At 40.6% G+C, this 18,906-nt stretch overlaps 1 protein-coding gene across 1 annotated transcript in view; it reads left to right on the top strand.

Annotated features, from left to right (window-relative positions):
- The window catches only part of LOC136879281 (maternal embryonic leucine zipper kinase), a 544,919-nt gene that overhangs the window by 469,125 nt on the left and 56,888 nt on the right, over positions 1 to 18,906 (top strand). The window lies entirely within an intron of this gene.

Here is an 18,906-nt window from a genome sequence, read left to right as displayed (position 1 = left end):
AATCGATATAATTTGATACCAGTCGATAGATGTTGCATGACTGTGTATCCATCTGATATCGAATTAGCTGTTTTACTTATATTAAGAAAAGGTTTCTAATTGTTTATGTTGGTATATGATTGCCGTAAGTAACTACAGGATCGTAAAGTTCCACTTTCCGCATTATTATGAAGAACTTAATATCTTAAACATTACGACACTAAAGTAGAGAAATGACATTTGACATGGTATGAAACAAAATATTCCTTGGTGCATTTTACAGCAAAATAGTGTTACATTCGTTAGATAGTCATAGCTTCCCAGAACTAACAGTAAAACCACTATCCCAAAATGCGGCAACATGAATGACTAGTGTATTCTGGGCTAGCTAACCTGGACTCCTAGCGGTGTTTTTTCTGCTTGCAGGAAGCACGCCTGGTGACTCGCATCCCAACCTGGGAGGGGAACCTTAAAGTCGCAGAGGAATAGTCGGGTGTTTCCGTTGGTGGTTTCTTCCTCCAATCTCTTCAAATGTCGAAATAGTCGCGGTACACGGGATTTGCCTCCCCCCCCCCTTTTTTTTTCTCGTGGGAGTTTCCAGCTGTGTACTCTAGAAGTATAGAGCGACTTGGCTGCACGGTACGCCCGCTTAGCTGTTAGCTTGCATTCAGATGATGGTGGGTTTGAACCCCACTATCGGCAGCCCTGAAGATAGTTTTCTGTGGTTCGCAGTTTTCACACCAGGCAGATACTAGGGCTGTGGCCATAGCTACTTTCTTCCTGGTCCTGAACCCTCGTTTATCTATGTAAACTAACGAAAAATAAAATAATAAAACCGTGCGTGCCTTGTCTATATCAGCATGGTCCAATTGTTTTCCATCGAGGGCGGGGGAATTAGTACTTATCTCCAACAATACTTTCGTAGTTGAGTGAAATATTACTTCGTAAATCTGTACTTATAAGAGTACAAAGCTGGAACAACTGTGGCTACTCTAATTCATTAGAACCAATGTTGGCAGCGATTCTCTTAAGACCGATTTAAAAGAAAAATATGTTCGACGATTCATACCTTAAGGACATATGAAAAACATCCCTTCTATCGTGCATACGTGTTACAATGATAATCATGGTATTGGTTTTGCGTCCCACTAAATACTTTTACGGTTTTAAGAGACTCCGAGCGGCCGAGACTTCTTAGTCCCGCAGGAGTTTATTTACGTGCCAGTAAGACTACCGGCACGAAGCTGGCTCGTTTGAGCACCTTCAAGTACCACGGACCGAAGCAGGGTCGAACCTGCCAAGTTGGTCAGAAGGCTAGCGCCTGAACCACTCAGCCCGGCGTTAAATATACAAACACGACACTAGTGTATTTGAGTGTCTTCAGATGCCACCGAACAGCCAACTTAGCCAGCGCTCTGCCGTCTGAGCCACTCAGCCCGGCCCGTGCAGTTAAATATCGATCACCCTCTTACACTTGTTAATACGTTTTACAGGCATTTCGAAATGACATTCTAACTTAAATATTTCTCAGGTTTTTACACATCTTTTCCATTAATTATAGGCAACTTGTGTATGCATATTATTTGACACTGGAAAATTATATTTAATATTTATTCATTGGATGTATAATATTTTGTGAAATGGGATGGTGAATCTTAACTTTCGTTAACACGAAGCAAAAAGTTGCATGCGAATTGGAGGTGGGTCATTTAATTATATTCCTCTGTGATTGGGGGCATCCCCAGCAAACCCTGTCAGTCTCAGCAGGCAACTAAAAGGGACGTCTTCTCTGGGGCTCAGTTCACGTAGTCCCTGGCTGAGTCCGGCATTTCTTCTAATTGTCTGACTTTGTCACCTCGTTGTTTTCTTACCTCGACGGTATTACGTTTGCGGTCGTCTTTTGTGGTCCCTCTCTTCCTTTCGCCGATAGCTTCACTCATCGCAGGATGAGTTCAGAGGGAATGGTTGTACTTCCCCTCCTTTGATTTAATATTTTGATAACTTTAACATTTCTTTGAGGGCCGCCAGTTCGACCACACTGGTCGAGTTTGCCCTTCACTGGCTCCAACTATTTGGAGTTCAAGCACTTTGATGAGTAAATCCTTTCTGTCCGATTTTTCAGAAAATGCAAATCGTTTATTCGTTACATTTAAGCTCTTCTGTTCGATATTGTGTTTACTACAGTAAAGTAATGAAATAATGCGTATTTTCTACGTTGAAGTGATGATCCATGCTGTCAAAGATCGTCCCGTCGTTCGACGTTCCCCAATTAGAAGGGGAACCCATATTCCTTTCTTCTCAACAACAAATGCAGTAACATCACTCCAGTCTCGGGTTCAATCATTGTAAGGTCCCATCCAATTTGAGAGGAATCAAAGATCGAATTCCTCGTTGCTCCTAAGATAGAAATACAAGAATTAATGTTTCAAAAATAAACAGAAACTTCTCTAACCGATGTTCACGGAGCGCGCCCCTTTTCACACTGTGAGACCCGTGTTCCTGGTCACCCGGAACCTCGTGTGAAGCGGGCCAAGAAACGTTCAAAACAGTGTCATTGTTAGTCTAGGAGCAGAGTTTCGGAAATATTATTTCGTCACAATTGGAAATATCGATCTCCTCGAGTTACATAATTCGATACACATTTTCTAAAATATTATCCTATTTGCGAATTTTGAAGTCATGGAAGCTCTTTGGATCTTCAGACAGTATGAGGTTATATACGGAGACATCGTGCAGATTAAACACTGCGCTAAACTTCATACAGTTTGGATCCTTTCAAGGAGGATCGTTTAAAAGCAGCAGATCATATATCTATAGATGCTATATGTACCGCTATCGTAGTGCTACAGGTGACCGCTATGATTCGCTAACGGCCATCATTAATATTAAACATCATTTGCAATAGTTCGTTTTAAATTAGACCTTAGAACTTATTAAACCGTACTTACGATAGGACTACGTATATATTCTTCTATTTATGATCATGAATAGAGGTTTAGGAATGTGGTAGTTTTTCATCAGAATCTCATTTCAGCATTCTATTTACGAAATTGTAAACTGCAATAATATATTGAGATCAGGCACTGATATCGTTTTCACGTCATGCGAAATTATACGTTTCTACAGAAACATAGAAGGGACAAAAGTCCAGCTGCGTTAACCCAACTCATTGACAATTTAGGACTAAATGCCATGTATTTAGACGATAGCATTGTGACTGTGCTGTTAATGGCAGGGACGGTTAGCACATTCATTCAGATTGGTTGGACAACATTATCCTTACTGCTGCGTAGATACGTGAGATTTCTCAGCTACTTCATAGGATATAAACTTCAATCATTATATAGGGCATTCACTGCCTTCATATAACAGTTATTGGGATTCATTCGGTCGTCAGCTGTAGTGATGCGTGATGCAGCTTAAAGTGAAAACTAGGATCAGTTATTAGAAATGTTCTTCACGAAAGAAAGTACTACTCAAAAGCTTTATTACCTGAGGTGACAGGCTTGTTAAATAGACCGGGGGGACTGCTATTTTGAAGGAAGTTTGTAGTGCAGCATTGGGCAGTAGTTAATACTGATTGTATGACTCCTCGTAATATCAATGACTCTTTTGGAGAAATTGCTGTGGGGAAATTGAAAACTCAGCCGTTTAAGGCTATGAAAGAAAACATAACCTTATATAGCGAATCAAACCACACACAGTTTTATTGACGTTTGAATTGTTTATCAGTCGTGTATCTTTTCATCTTTACTATGTTCAAGTGAATATTGATCGTTTAATTTACTGTCTTCAATTCGGGTACATTTCCACAGACATTTATGTTTAGGCTATGTGTCGTGGATCGTAAAACTCAAATTCGTCCCTACGGCGATGAACAGTGAATTATAAAATGTACTCGGTCGAGAAATATAAATTGAGACTCGGGCGTATGCGCCTATTTAATATGTTCTCGGTGGTCTTGAAACCTGAATACAACGGTTATTGTTATGATCGAAGATGTACACTGAGGAAGTGTTACTCTGTCTTAGGTTTTTTTTCAAAGCGAGTGTCCAATTTATTAGACCTTCATGAAGTAGAACATGCCCAAACCAGATCAAACGTCTGCTTCGGATTATAGCTGTTACATGTATTATGTCGTGATTGCTGCGAAGGACCTAGATGTGAGTAGTAACCGGCTGCTTTTCGTACTTGAACCCCAATTTTCAGTACCGTACAGCTGAACTGGTGGAATAATTGTATCGTAGATCCTGAACGTTATGTTCTCGAATAGTAATTTCTATTTATTTTTTGTTACAAGTAATGAATTTCATTCCGGTTCCGTATTGACTTTAAATGTCTAAGATAAAATTCTAAAATTACCGAGCTCGATAGCTGCAGTCGCTTAAGTGCGGCCAGTATCCAGTATTCGGGAGATAGTGGGTTCGAACCCCACTGTCGGCAGTCCTGAAGATGGTTTTCCGTGGTTTCCCCATTTTCACATTAGGCTGTACCTTAATTAAGGCCACGGCCTCTTCCTTCCCATTTCTAGACCTTTCCTCTCCCATCGTCGCCAAAAGACCTATCTGTGTCGGTGCGACGTAAAGAAAATAGCAAACAAAAAATAAATAAATAAAATTAAATTCTAAAATTTAATTGTATAAAGTCCACCTATTCAGTACACGTTGGCCATTTGATAAATGGCCTGTCCAAAAAGCTACATAGGACATGTTTCGACCTAGCATAGAGGTGGCTAAAATAACACAAAGATCAGACATATACGAAAACAGTGATACATAAAACTTTCAGAAAAAACAACAAATGCAAATGAATGTCTATGTTTCAAGTGTAAATAGCTTCAATCTTCGACGAATTGTGACTCGCGTGGGTCCAACCGTATTTAATAAAACTGTTGGTTGGCTGGAGGAAATACTTAAAATTGTGAAGATTAAGTGATGTTCTATTTGTCGTGTCTTTTAGAATTTTATCTTAGTCATTTCGATTTTAATAGCTTTCTAAATGCGAAGTATTATCTGTTCGCATTTAGGAGTCTAATTTCTATTTCCTCTTCTGAAATGCATTCGGAAATAATGATACAAAGATGTTTGAAATCCGGGACCTCATCAAATGCGAGATTTTTGTAGCTCGAGCGCATTCACGGGCGTTGGTGATGCGCATGAACTCGGTTTTATTCGTTTTAACTTCCTGCGCATTTGGTTTCATTTATGCCATACAAACTCGAACTGTGTGATTAGAGCACTGTATCACAGTAGTATTTCCAGATTTTAACGGGAGAAACGCGCAGCATAAAGTAGAGATAGCCAGCAAAATATGTGTATTACCTTTCATTTTACTCAAGACCTTTAGTAATTGTTTTAATTGAAATTGAGCGAGCTAGTTTGCCACCTGGTCTGAGTCACATAGCTGTCGGCTTGCATTTCGAGAGACTGTGGGTTCGAACTCGGCTGTTGGCAGCCCCGAAGGAGGATTTCGGTGGTTTCCCATTTTCACACTAAGCAAATGCTGGGGCTGTTCCTTGAGGCCATGGTCTCTTCCTTCTCAGTCGTAGCTCATTCCTGTCCCTTCGTCACCATATAAAACAAATGCTATTATTTATCTTATAAAGTTGTTCACAGCAAATTTTCCTTTGGTAATGTTTTGAGCTTATTTCGGTCTCTTCAACACGTAAGATAATTATCACTTAATCAGCAGAAGATTACAGTAAAGAGCACGTTTTCTACATCCTCCGGTTGTCCTAGGTCAGGAGGTAAGTAGCACTGTATATCTTAACCGTGGAAGCAGGCGTATACGTCTGACGCTTGAAAATGAGCTTTTTTGAATCACGACTAGATTTGATACTAATATTGCGGATGTCTATGGGAACATACCGTGTTACTTTTTTCATTCGGCTCTCTGTTTACAAGAAACGTCCGGTACACGTCGCACAGTTCCGCTTCAATTCACAGTGGTGGAAGTTCTTGTCCTCTCCCTGCTTTTCGCTGATCTTACAGACTTTTTTTTTGTTTCGTTTGCTTTTTTAAATATTTTATTTTCACCTCTGTGGCTGGTTTCTTTTATCTCGAAGTTCCAAACTTAGCTATTTCGTGGAATCCATGATTCGGGTCGGATGAAAGCATCTGCTGGCATATCAGATGCCATACTCTTTGTTAAAACAGAAATGTTGATCTTTCAGCTTTTAGCTAAAATGTCAAGTGCAAGTTCTTTGAATGTAAAATCCAAGCTTTTAATATATCAAGTTATGCCTGCTGCATATTTGAATGATGTTTGAGTTAAGGACAATCACAGTATATTGGGAGAGGAAACAATCATCACAACAAGCCGTTTTTAAGTTTTGTTTCAGTTTCAAGAGATGTGAAGTACACAAACGAAAATGTGATTTTTTTTCTTTTGCGTTGCACTGACACAGATCTTACGGTGACGATGGAGGAGGAGAGGGCTAGGATTGGGAAGGAAGCGACCGTGGCCTTAATGGAGGTAGAGCCTACGTTTGCCTGGTATGAAAATGAGATTCCACGAAAGCCTGAGGCAGTAGGCTTCGAACCCTCCATCTTCTGAATAAAAGATCGCAACTCCACGGTCCGAAACAAACTAACTCGCTTGCGTAAATTAGTCATTAATCTCTCCAAACTTTTTATCGCGTTATTGTGATGGTTTTGACTTGAATAAACAAGTGCGGGAGTCATGTCAGGTTATGTTCTAATTGGTTCTCGGTACAAAGACAGGAAAACTTCTCCTGATAATACAAGAGCCGGAAAGGTATAATATAGGAGTGGCTGGGCTAAGTGAAACTCACTGGAAAAACAATGGCCATTTTAGGTGTGGTAATCATTGGGTCTACTTTCCTGGAAATGAAGAAAAAAGCAGTAACGTGGTCGCAATTGTGATCAGTTACAAACTGAATGGCCTAGTGAAAGGATATAAACCTGTTAATGATCGCATTACAACACTAAGTCTCAAATGCAAGCCACTTTTAATCAACATCATTCAGGTTTATGCCCCAACAGCGGATGCATCTGATGAAATAATCGACCGCTTCTATCAAGATCTTGATGCTACTGTTTCAGCTTTTCCAAGCAGAGAAATAACTATTGTTATGGGAGACTTCAATGCCAAAATTGGTTCAACACAACATGATGAGCATGTCAAAACATCGAAAGGAGATACGGAATTGGAGAAAGAAATGAACGGGGGAACAGGCTTCTTGAGTTTGCAATTCAAAACAGGTTCACTATAACTAATACAGTCTTCAAGCATCACATACGGCACATGTACACATGGACATTGCCTGATGGTCAATATAAAAATCAGATTGACTACATCTTGATCAGTTCAAGATGGAGGTCTTCTGTAATGGACACCAAAACTTGTCCAGGTGCAGTATGTGGCAGTAATCATCAGCTTCTTAGAACAGAAATAAGAATAACAAACACCAGTTAAAAGATTATACAGGATACCACAAATAGTTAATATGTCGTCTTCAAGGAATCATTGGCGCGAAGAGCCTCCATATTACAGGATCCAGTAACAACTGCAGAAGGGCTGTGGAATGTGACTAAAAACTGGATAGAGTCCTCTTTGAATGAATCTCGAGTACCAAATACTAGAAGGCAACAGTGGATCTCTGACTTGAGCCTTCAGCTTGTAGAAGAAAGGTGCCTTAAATCTGGCATTAACACTAAAGAAAAAAAGAGCAAATGTCTGATCTTGATAGGATTCAGTCTTATTGTAGAAGAGATAAGAATAATTTCCTTAGTAACATTTGTTTTGGGATTGAAGACCATGCAAATCAAAACCACAGCAAGGATCTTTTTGACAAAATTACAATAATCACTCGAGAATTCAAGCCATATTCCTGGAATGTACAGAACTCAAAGGGGATGATGTGGATATAGAGAATGTTCTGGAAACATGAAGATTGTACTGCCAGGATCTGTACAGTGAACAATGTAATGCACAAGACCAAGTGAAGATAGACAAGCAGTCAGATCCTGAACCTGACATCCTCCGAGATGAAGTAGAAATGGCTTTGAAAATGCTGAAAACTGGAAAAGCGTGTGGACCTGATGGAATAAGTGCAGAAGTCTTGAAAGCTACAGACGATGTTGGAATTGAAATGCTGTTCGAAAATCTGCCAAGCAGTGTGGAATTCTAGAAGATGGCCCGAGGAATGGGTACAGTCAATCTTTGTCCCAATCCACAAGAAAGGATCGAGGAAAAAATGTGAAAATTATCGCTTAATTGCTTTGATTTCACATGCCAGTAAAGTTATGCTTCATATCCTGCACAAGAGACTCCGGGCATTTCTGAGTATCAAATTTCTGAAGTCCAGACTGGATTTATGAAAGGAAAAGGTACTTGAGAACAGATCTTAAGCCTAAGACAAATCATAGAAAAGGCTAGAGAATTCAATGTTCCGGTATATCTGTGCTTTATTGACTACCAAAAGGCCTTCGATACTGTCAAATGGAACCATCTTTGGAAAATTTTGGATGACATGGGTTTGCCACTCCATTTGATTGATCTCAAGTCCTTGTATAAGGAAAATACAGCCACTGTGAAGGTTCAAAACAAACAGTCTAAGCAGTTTCGTACAAGGGCTGGAGTTCGCCAGTGATGTATCCTGTCACCGTTACTTTTCAATATCTATGGTGAATATGCAATGAGAACTGCATTAGATGGCTGGGACAAAGGGTTTTCCATTGGGGGATGCAAGATCAACAACTTGAGATTTGCTGATGACACCACCTTGATAGCATCATCTGAAGAGGAGTTGACAGAGCTGATCAAGAGAGTAGAGGAAGCAAGCCTAGAAATTGGATTACGCCTAAATCGACAGAAAACCAAAGTCATGATTGTTGATCGTAAGAACAACAACAGTCCACATATCAAACAGATTGGAGGGTGTGAAGTTGTACATCAGTATGTATACCTAGGCTCCTTACTATCCAATTCTGGTGGTTCCAAAGATGAAATAAAGCGAAGAATTGAAATAGCAAAGGTAGCAATGATCCGTCTGCGGAATATCTGGAAAGATATCACCATTAAGACAAAAAAGAAGCTCGTTGAATCTCTAGTCTTCTCAGTCTTCTTGTATGGCGCTGAGACGTGGACCATCCTCAAACGTGATCGTGAACGGATAGAAAGCTTTGAAATGTGGTGCTGGAGGAAAATGTTAAGGATTCCTTGGACAGCTCATCGCACGAACACATCAATCCTGAACCAACTTCAGATAAAAGTTCGTCTATCGTGTAAGGTCTCTCAGCGGATTGCACGCTACTTTGGACATACAATGCGCCGAGATGGTAGTCTTCAAAAGCTGATTGTTGAGGTCAAAGTCCAGGGAACCAGACAACGAGGACGAATACCAACGCGATGGATTGACATGGTGAACGGCCCCCTACAGTGTTCTCTCAGAGTAACCACATTGAAAGCTTTAGGTAGAGAAGAATGGCGGAGTCTGGTTCATCGGCTAGAGGGCTGAATATTATGATAGTCACGACGCCTCAGTCATGAGGCAAAACGAAGAAGAAGAATAAAGACAGTATACCTTTAAGACTATAGTGATAAAAATACGTCGTCTTCCAGTGATCTGTTGAGGACTAAGGATGCCACGTCATGTAAGTCAATTTAGTTATCTTATTGTTTGTTGCTCTTTAAATGTTTCTTCGTATTGGTTTAACGTCGAACTGAACTAACATTGGGAAGTTAACGACGATGCAAAAATGGAAAAGGGATCAAGAAGATAGCGACCGTTGCCTTTAATCAAGATACAGCCCCACAATCTGCCTGGTGTAAAAATGGAAAAACCATCGTCAGGGCAAAATCACAGCGACCAAAACCGCACAGTGTAATTGATTTGAAATAGGTTATATTGTTGCCATGCGAGAGCGTAATGCGTTGCTTCAGGAAATAGCACTATCGGTGGAGCACGTATTACGTCGTGTAGAGACTGTGGAAATAATGGTTTGGAGTAGAATGTATCACACATTGTTCATCACCGTTCATTACTTTATACCTCACGTGCTCAGTTCGGTGAATATGACGGGCCTAAGCTTCATACGTCATCCGCACCAGATATTCTGCTCTCACTCGACCCGCTCGGGCGGTGAGTACAGTGAACTGGCTGAAGTTGACAGGCTCGTACAAATCCAACTCGTATATGTTTGGTGTAACGGACAGTCCAACTCGTTCCTTTTCTAACACTGTGTTAACCTCAAAATAAAATATTCCCTCCCAATTTCTAGGAACTTCGGGCTGCACAACCAGTCAGCAGGTTTGTGTGGTTAAACATTTTGTCTTGATAAATTTGTAATTTGTGTAACAGTGTAAAGTTCATATTAAAATGCAGTCAATAATATTAACTGATTAGAAGCAAACTAATATCAAAGTTCGGCACGTAGTATTATATATATTCAAGTATAATTATACAGAATGATTTAAAGTACACTAATGTCCTAGTTTCGCTATAATGTTACATTATTTTCACAGATTGTAATCGTGAATAATTGCCAATTTTTTGGTACTTTTCGAGTTGTCTGCCTAAACTCTATTCGTACGTATATGGAGATTTGAAATGGTCATTTGTGCTGTTGCATTTCCCACAGGAATCAGTCTGAAGATCAGTTAAGTAGATGTGGAGAGTCGAAGGTGCGAATGGAAGGGCACAAACATTTGTGCTTTTGGTCCTTGTCACGAAAATATTAGCTCCATTATACCATGTAGTACAATTTTTGTCATTGGAAAACAAGTGTTATTTTCTAATTATGTCTGAAAAAGTAGGGAAACATAATTATTCATGTCAAACTTTGTTTTTGTAAGCACGACGTTCATATTAGTGAAATTAACTTAATTTTATTTAGAACAGTGACAAATTTATTTCTTTCAGTTATAACTAGCAGAGAAAGAAATATGTTGAATGCAATAAAAATGCATGAAACGTAGTGAAAATAAACGCTAGCGTATATTAGAAATGTGTTGCTTTTCGAGATTTAAGTTCATACTCTAAATCACTTTCACGAAAGTACCCCCAAATATAGTCTCCCACCATACGTTCCTTATACTGCAGTGGCGTTCAAAACGCAGCATATCCTGATGGAAGCGCTCCCCTAGTTCCGAGCAAGCTCCCATATTCTCCTTGAATGTATAAAGATGAGTATCAAGCATACGGACCTTTAGCGACATTGTGCAGCCCATAGCACTCCAGTTCTTCACTAAGTTCGGGACCAGTTGCTCATAGTTTTCGGCCTTGTTACGCAGAAAGCCCTGAACAACTGCATTGAAGCTTGTCCAAGCAACTTTCCCATTTCACCAGGCTTTGGAAATTTGTTGCATTGAAGGATCTCCTTTATTTGTGGTCCCACAAGAACCTGTTTGACCTTTGCCTCGTAGGAATTAGGTAAGAAAGTTTGAAGGTACTTGAAAGCTGCTGAATCTTTGTCTAAAATTCCTACAAATTGCTTACTTAAGCCCTAGCTTTATGTGCAGTGGAGACGTAAGCACCTTCTTGCTTTCTACCAGTGATTCCCACTTAATATTGTGTCCCCACAGAGAACTCGGTCCGCTGAGGCCAGAGTCTCCATGCTGTTCCTGCTATCCCAAATATAACAGGGGAACTTGGTAAAACCGCGTTAGAAATCCCATCTTGAAGCCTCCGATAACTTGAAGGCTTCTAGCAAGATCTTAATATTGCTGTAATTCTCTTTGAGAGGCACTGCGTGAGCCATAGGAACAGATGCATTCTCGTTCCCATTACGTAGTAGCGCAGCTTTGAGGCTCTGATGAGCTATACATGAAGAGCGCCACTCAGGTTCAAGATGATTCCAATTTAATCCGACAAACCGGTTAATACTATGTCAAAAACAGACCTTTTCGATAGGAAAAAAGAAGCGGAGAAAGTTTGACTCTTCCTCTCATTTTGACTAAGGTATGGATCCCTAGCCTCCGTGGCCCAGGCGGCAGTGTCGGTCTCTCACCGCTGGGTTCCGTGGTTCATATCCCGGTCACTCCATGTGAGATTTTTGCTGGACAGAGCGGAGGCGGGACAGGTTTTCCCGGTCTTCTTTCATTCCAGCAACTCTCTCCACAATCATTTCATATGTCTGTAATTAATCACTGCCCCAGAGGAGTGCGACAGGCTTCGGGAGCCGGCATAATTCCTATCCTCGCCGGAAGATGGGGGCTTCATTCATCCCACCCCTGACCCGGTCACCGACTGGAAAACAAGTTGTAGGTTTTCATTTCATCAGCATGGGTTCCTCTCCACTACAAAGTCGGCAACTACAACTTTCGCATCATCTGACTAACCAATGACTTCTGAATCCGAACTTTGCTGTTTCTTCTCAGACGAAATGGGCACAGGGAGGTCTGTACCATGCGGTACTGGGGCGTTGGATGAAGGAAGGTCTGATACCAAGAGCGTTCTTGCCAGTTCTACGTTTTGAAGGATCCACAGTACGGAAGTAACAATTGCTTGATCAGTGGGCTCCCTCCAAATCGTTGGTACACCAAACTTCATGCGCCTCTTTTCACCCCTGTACCATCCTGCTGAAGAACAGCATATTAAGTTAAACGTGAAATTTATTTCAATCCATATTTTCAAACTAAATGCGCCCTTACCTTCCGAAATTCGTTTACAGTATTCACAGGCGAATTGAGGTGCCAAACATGCATGCCGAAATGTTTTGTAGGCCTCACGTTTTAGAAGACTGTTGTGCAGAGTACTTTCTTTGCTGTTGTCTTAATAAACTGGCCGCAGACATAACAGAAATCATCTGCTGGATGCTTGCAATCTTCTGATGCAGTCTCGTGGTCGTCTGCACCGTACTCTTTATGCTGGATATCAAAAAGACTAATCCACTTTGAAGCAATACAATCACCACAAGAAGCACTCGCGTGTCTGAAATTGAAAAGAATATTCAAATTATATATAAATCATCTATATCAGAAAAGCAAAGTTTAGGGAACATAGTGACAATTTTCCATACTTTTGGGTCATAAACAATCGGGAATTAACACGTTCTATACAAGGACAAAGTTAAAATTTGTTATAGTGCGTGAGAAGGAAAAGAATGTGACAAGACAGGCTGTTAACGTTTGTATACGGATTGGGAACGAGACGTGCAACGTCGTCAGTCTCGACGCTTGGACCATCCGACAACTGTGGGGTATGCTTTAGTCTCGCTCCCCGATTGACATGGAATAAGAGTATAGTTAGAGAGGAATGGATATTAGGGTGGGTGTGATACACATACCTCTTACAAATTCATACAGTTTACAGATAATGAACTAAAATATTTCCTTGCATGTAGTGGAACATAATTACAACGCAATCACTCAAAGGTTCGTTCAAAATTTAAAACTTGTTCAGCTTTGGACACAGATTAATGATGCGCGAATAGCTATTTCTGAGGTAGTTGTGGTGCTGGTGATTGTTTTAAGGGGAAGGACAACTAGGCAACCATCCTCTATATAACACTAATCAGAGAGAAAAAGTGGAAGGGATCCGACACTTAGAAAAATTAAGGTATCTGCCGAAGAAAGACGGAAGGCCACAAATGGCGTGAATTGAGACACCCTAGGCCTCGAGTACTCAAACAGTTGGTGTCGGAAAAGAACAAGAGTTGACCAAGGGAGATCGGACAGGGTAGATAAGTGAAGAGCCTGGCTCAAGTGGAGGCTGTCAGGACTCGACTAAGGGGCCCGTGGTCACCAACCCACGCTCCAAAGTTAAGACCTGCTGGAGCGCCTTTTAGTCGCCCCTTACGACAGGCAGGGGTTACCGTGGGCCTTGTTCTGTCGCCCCCACCCACAGGGGTAGCTATTTCTGAGGACGCAATCAACACTTTATTTATTTAAAGGCAAGACTAGCTGGATAGACCTGTGTTATTAACTATGGATGGACAGACAGTTTGATTTATTGTGCAGATGTTACACGTATGGCAATGAAATGTTAATTTATTCCCTACTACATTATAAACACATGTGAAAATTTTGAGATTACCACCACTTCCCCATAAGTGACGAATATTTCTGAATAGCATACTTTTCTCTCGTAGATAATGGAAATTTGTCAATTTCCCGGCAGAAATTCAATCATGAACATATTCTATATGGAAGAAAACGTTCCCGAAAGCGAACATTCTCAGTAACGGACGCGGGCACTACAAGATAACTATTACTGGGTAATATTTTCCATATAACGGACGTAGACAGAATTTCAGAAGTGATTGCTGTAAAAATGAAAGCGTTAAATCTGAACTTGAACTTTCAAAACAGTTTGATTCTAGTCTATCGACGCAGCTGTATTCACAGCAAATCCATGGAATTTGACTGTGCCATTCAATGCGTGGCGGCGTCTGGCTCGGACTAGGATGAAGATAAGGAAACAGAAGCTCATGAAGTGATTTCTTGTAAGTTGGTTAATAAGGAGCTAGAAGTGAAAAAAATTATTCATATCGGAGATGCACGAGGACTTAAGTCGTTATTTGAGAAGTAGGAATGCATTTAGAAAATTAACTTGAAAGTGCTTTCACTTCACGTACTTTCGATATCAGATTTCCTTAAAGTAAAGAGGAAAATCAGCGTAGTGTATCTTCAGTTTTATCTAGTAGTGGTTCCATTGCATTCTGTTCACGTACCCTACTCTTTTTTTTTTTTACTGCATGAAGTCTAATAGTAAACTTTATGCTATTGATAGACTGCAGCTGTTTCATATGGAGAATGTCCCAAAAGATTTCTTTTCTGAATAGCATATACTTCTTAATAATGGATATTTTGTAAATTCTCAAGGGTATCGGCTATTAAGTTTCACTCAAACTAGCAGGTCAGTTTTCATATTCCATATGAAATGAGTCATTTGTTTTAATTCTTTCCGTATCTCGTTTCGTCCAAGACGCGCATAGGGGAAGAGTATCTCGCATGATCCCTGTGAGATTATTTAGACAGCAGGCAGGCAGGCACCTTGGCTTGTGACAAGTGTTTGGAGCACTATGCTAATGTGTAATGCGAGTGTGAGAACGAGCGGACGTGACACCCCGGGCTCTCGCCCGTGCATGCCAAGCGCGGCGTGCCGCCAATTACCTCTCCCGCACTATGTCAACGTCACATGCATGTGCTTATCGCAACTTCTTGTCAGCCGCACCGCTCACGAATTAGACAGATTCCTGATCGAGATGTAATTTAGGGTCCTGTCATTACTACTGCGAGTTGGGAAGTCTTCATAAAGATATTAAGTTTGCCGCTGCTTGCTGCTAATGATGGTGATTATTCGAGAAGCAGTATCTTTCAATCACGTACAAAGTGTAGTCATGCACACCGCGCCCAAACAAACTACTTGAAGTAACTTCCCTATGTTGGTTCTAAAACTGCTGACTTGATCGGAAGGATCCGCTCGTCCACCAGCTTGCAGGTGATGTCTTCCTTTTCAAGTGTGTCTTCCTTTTCAAGTGTTTTTAATGTAGAACATGTTTTTCGGAGGACCTTCTTGGCCAAAAACGAGACAGCCATATCGACAACAGTACTGTGAATGCGTTGAGCTCTTCCGCGGTCATAATGACCATAAAACATTGCTAAGTATAACTTGACAGTGTGAAAAGTCTGTTAATTTTTTACTTGTTATATTTGTGCACTTTTGAATATTGTTAGGCTAAATCATAATTGTCTGTCTGTTAGAATAAAATAGTAATAGTAGTGAAAATTATAAAATCACTGTAAATAATTATGTAGGCCTCATTAGTTGTCGGCTTTTTAACTTTTCAATATAGCTCTCTGTTCGATCGTAGTCTAAATTCGGCGTTGTTGTTTCTTATGGGTCCCAGCATTCTCAAAATTCTTCTTTCAACTTGATCTAGTTTTTCAAGATCCTGAATTCCTGTAAGTTCAAGAGTTTCTGCTGCATATCAAATTTATGGCCGGGCCACTGTTTGATAATGTATTAATTTCAAGTTCCAGGGTAGAATTTCTTATTGTATATATTTATTGTATATATATATATATATATATATATATATATATATATAGCGCTACCTTTTTGTGTTTGTTATCCATTCTCCCAGGCATTTAAAGTATTGTCAGAGATATTATGTGATTGTTAATTGTGATATTTTGAGGGGCATTAATGATGTTTGTCATGAACTTAGTTTTTTCAAATGATATTTGCAATCCTATTTTGGCCGCTTTTTTCTGTAATTCTCGTATGTTCTTGAACATTATCTATCGAGTCTGTAATTAACGCCATGTCATCTCCGAAAGCTAAACAATCTAATGATTTTATTTGGATTTCCTAGTTGAGCACCTAATTATTTATTTATTTATTTATTTATTTATTTATTTATTTATTTATTTATTTATTTATTTATTTATTTACATCGTTTTGCCCTACTTCGGAGCTCGGTTGAACCAGCTTAACTGGTGTTTGGCCTTCTCCTAAAATCTTATCCTCTCGCTGAGCTTCTTCCTTTGTTCTTCTGTCCAAGTTATAGTGGCTCTGGTGTTGGGTTTGTCTTCAAACTGGTGATTGTCGATTTTGGTTCTGAATTTACATCTGTTCTCTACAAGGTCTTCCGAGATGTTGATTTCCTGGAGATCTGTTTGTTTCTGTTCTTGGTTTTAGATGAAAAAGCCAGGTTGAGAATTATTTTAGTCTGTCTGTTACTGTTCATTCTGATAATGTGTCCATATAATGTGAGGCCTTATTCAGAATGACACATTTCCTGGGATCCAGGTTGAGAATTATTTTAGTCTGTCTGTTACTGTTCATTCTGATAATGTGTCCATATAATGTGAGGCCTTATTCAGAATGACACATTTCCTGGGATGTTTTTCCTCCATATCCGTGGGCCAAAAATTGTTCTTAACGTTTTCCTTCCCTGTTTCTCGGTCTGTTTAGAGACCTGCCACCAATGATTAAGGTTTCTGAAGCATGTAACGCTTCAGGTTTGATTACTGTATTATACTGTCTAAGTTCGGCGACGACAGGTAAGAAGCGGCATGGTCTTAATGTACAGCCATAACATTAGCTTGGTTTGAAAATAGATAACCACGTAAGACCATCTTCAAGGTTACTTACGATGGGGTACGATCCCACAATCTCCCGAATGCAAGCTTACAGCTACAAGTCGGCTTGCTCACTTTTCATAAGATTACGTCTTATTTACTACTGCAGACAAAAGTAAAAATTCACCTCTCATCTAGATGAAAACCCTGTGGATACCGACAACATAGGCAAAAGCCATGCCTGCTAGCTTCCCAATCTTAGCCCTTTCCCCATCTTGCCGTCGCCGAAAACCTTCGACCGGGCGAGTTGGCCGTGCGGTTAAGCCTTGGGTTAGGAGCGCGCAGCTGTGAGTTCGCATCCGGGAGATAGTGGGTTCGAACCCCACTGTCGGCAGCCCTGAAGATGGTTTTCCGTGGTTTCCCATTTTCACACCAGGCAAATGCTGGGGCTGTACCGTAATTAAGGCCACGGTCGCTTCCTTCCCATTCCTAGGCCTTTCCTGTCCCATCGTCGCCGTAAGACTTATCCGTGTCGGTGCGACGTAAAGCAACTAGCAGAAAACCTTCGATTTGTTAGTGCGACGTTAAACAAGTAGCAAACAAAATTGGAGTTACAGCACCAGCATTTCCCTGATATGAAAATGGGAAGCCACGGAAAGCACCTTCAGGATTGCCAGCTCGCTCGGTCCGATGTACGCTCCGGATAGGAATATTTTGCTACACTATGCTTTGCTACATCTCTGTAATGGTCACGATAGTTTTGTGAACGTAGGCAATATGACAGGGCTGAAAAACGCTTTGGTCCAGGCATGATTAGGGTCCGTAGTCATGTGAAATAAAATTATAGCAATTAAAATAATTAAATAACCTAATTTAAATAATTAAAATAATTAAAATAACATCGGTCTCCGCTAGGAAAGCTTGATGTCCTGATCACGACGTTAAGTAGAAAGCCTAAATCATGCACGTTTAGCTTAACTGGACTTAGAAAACCAAAGTAAATAGCGATTTTGTGGTCAAAATTTCTACTACCGCATTGTTGGCTCCCTATATGCATCATTGGTAGTGTTGGCGTCCGGAACAGAAGATAGCGGGTTCAAACCCGGCAGAGGTAGTCATATTCATGAGGAGCGAAAAAAATCCATTAGACAATCCACGTTGTGCGCTTTTGTAAAGTAAAATATTTCTGGTGACACATTTGGTGTTTATCCGATAAAATTAAAACTCGGCCATAGATCGCCCAACAGAGATCCAGTTTCTCTACCATCTTGTAGAGTAAAATGGAACGTCAAAATTGACTCATAGGCCGCCTAAATGGTGCCGAATTAACATTCCTGCGTGTGGTAGATGAAGCCGCGCGATTATTGGATTCTTTTCACTCATGGGCTTCCAACTTGAAAGTGTCTTTGTGACTACAGGGACCCAAGTTAAAACTGGTGTCTTCTCACTTTCGTTTTCCCCCATATCTTCCAGGGAGCCAGGCGGCAGCGCGCCGGCCGCTCACCGCTGGGTTCTGGGGTTTAAATCACGGTCACTCCATGTGAGATTTGTGCTAGACAAAGCGGAGGCGGGATAGGTTTTTATCCGGGCACTTCGGTTTTCCCTGTCATCTTTCATTCCAGCAACACTCTCCAATATTCTATTTAATCTTTCATTAATCATTGCCCCAGAGGAGTGCGATAATTTCCATCCTCGCCGCTAGATGGGGGCTTCATTCCATTCCTGATCCGGTGGAATGGCTGGGAACTGACTGTCGATTTTCATTTTCATTATCTTCCAGCCCGACGGTATTAAATTTGCGGGACCTAAGGAGTGCTTTATTAACGTCTTTCATGACGCTTCGGTTTTTATTTTTGCTGATGTCTTCATATTCAAAGGATAGACCTCTTTCGTTTGCCCTCCAAATAATTTTATCATTCTGAAGCTGAGCATGGT

The sequence above is a fragment of the Anabrus simplex genome, chromosome 8, assembly GCF_040414725.1.
Source record: "Anabrus simplex isolate iqAnaSimp1 chromosome 8, ASM4041472v1, whole genome shotgun sequence".
Classification (NCBI taxonomy): Eukaryota; Metazoa; Arthropoda; class Insecta; order Orthoptera; family Tettigoniidae; genus Anabrus; species Anabrus simplex.
The sequence above is the reverse complement of the archived record's forward strand: the minus strand, read 5'-3'. Positions and strand labels throughout refer to the sequence as shown.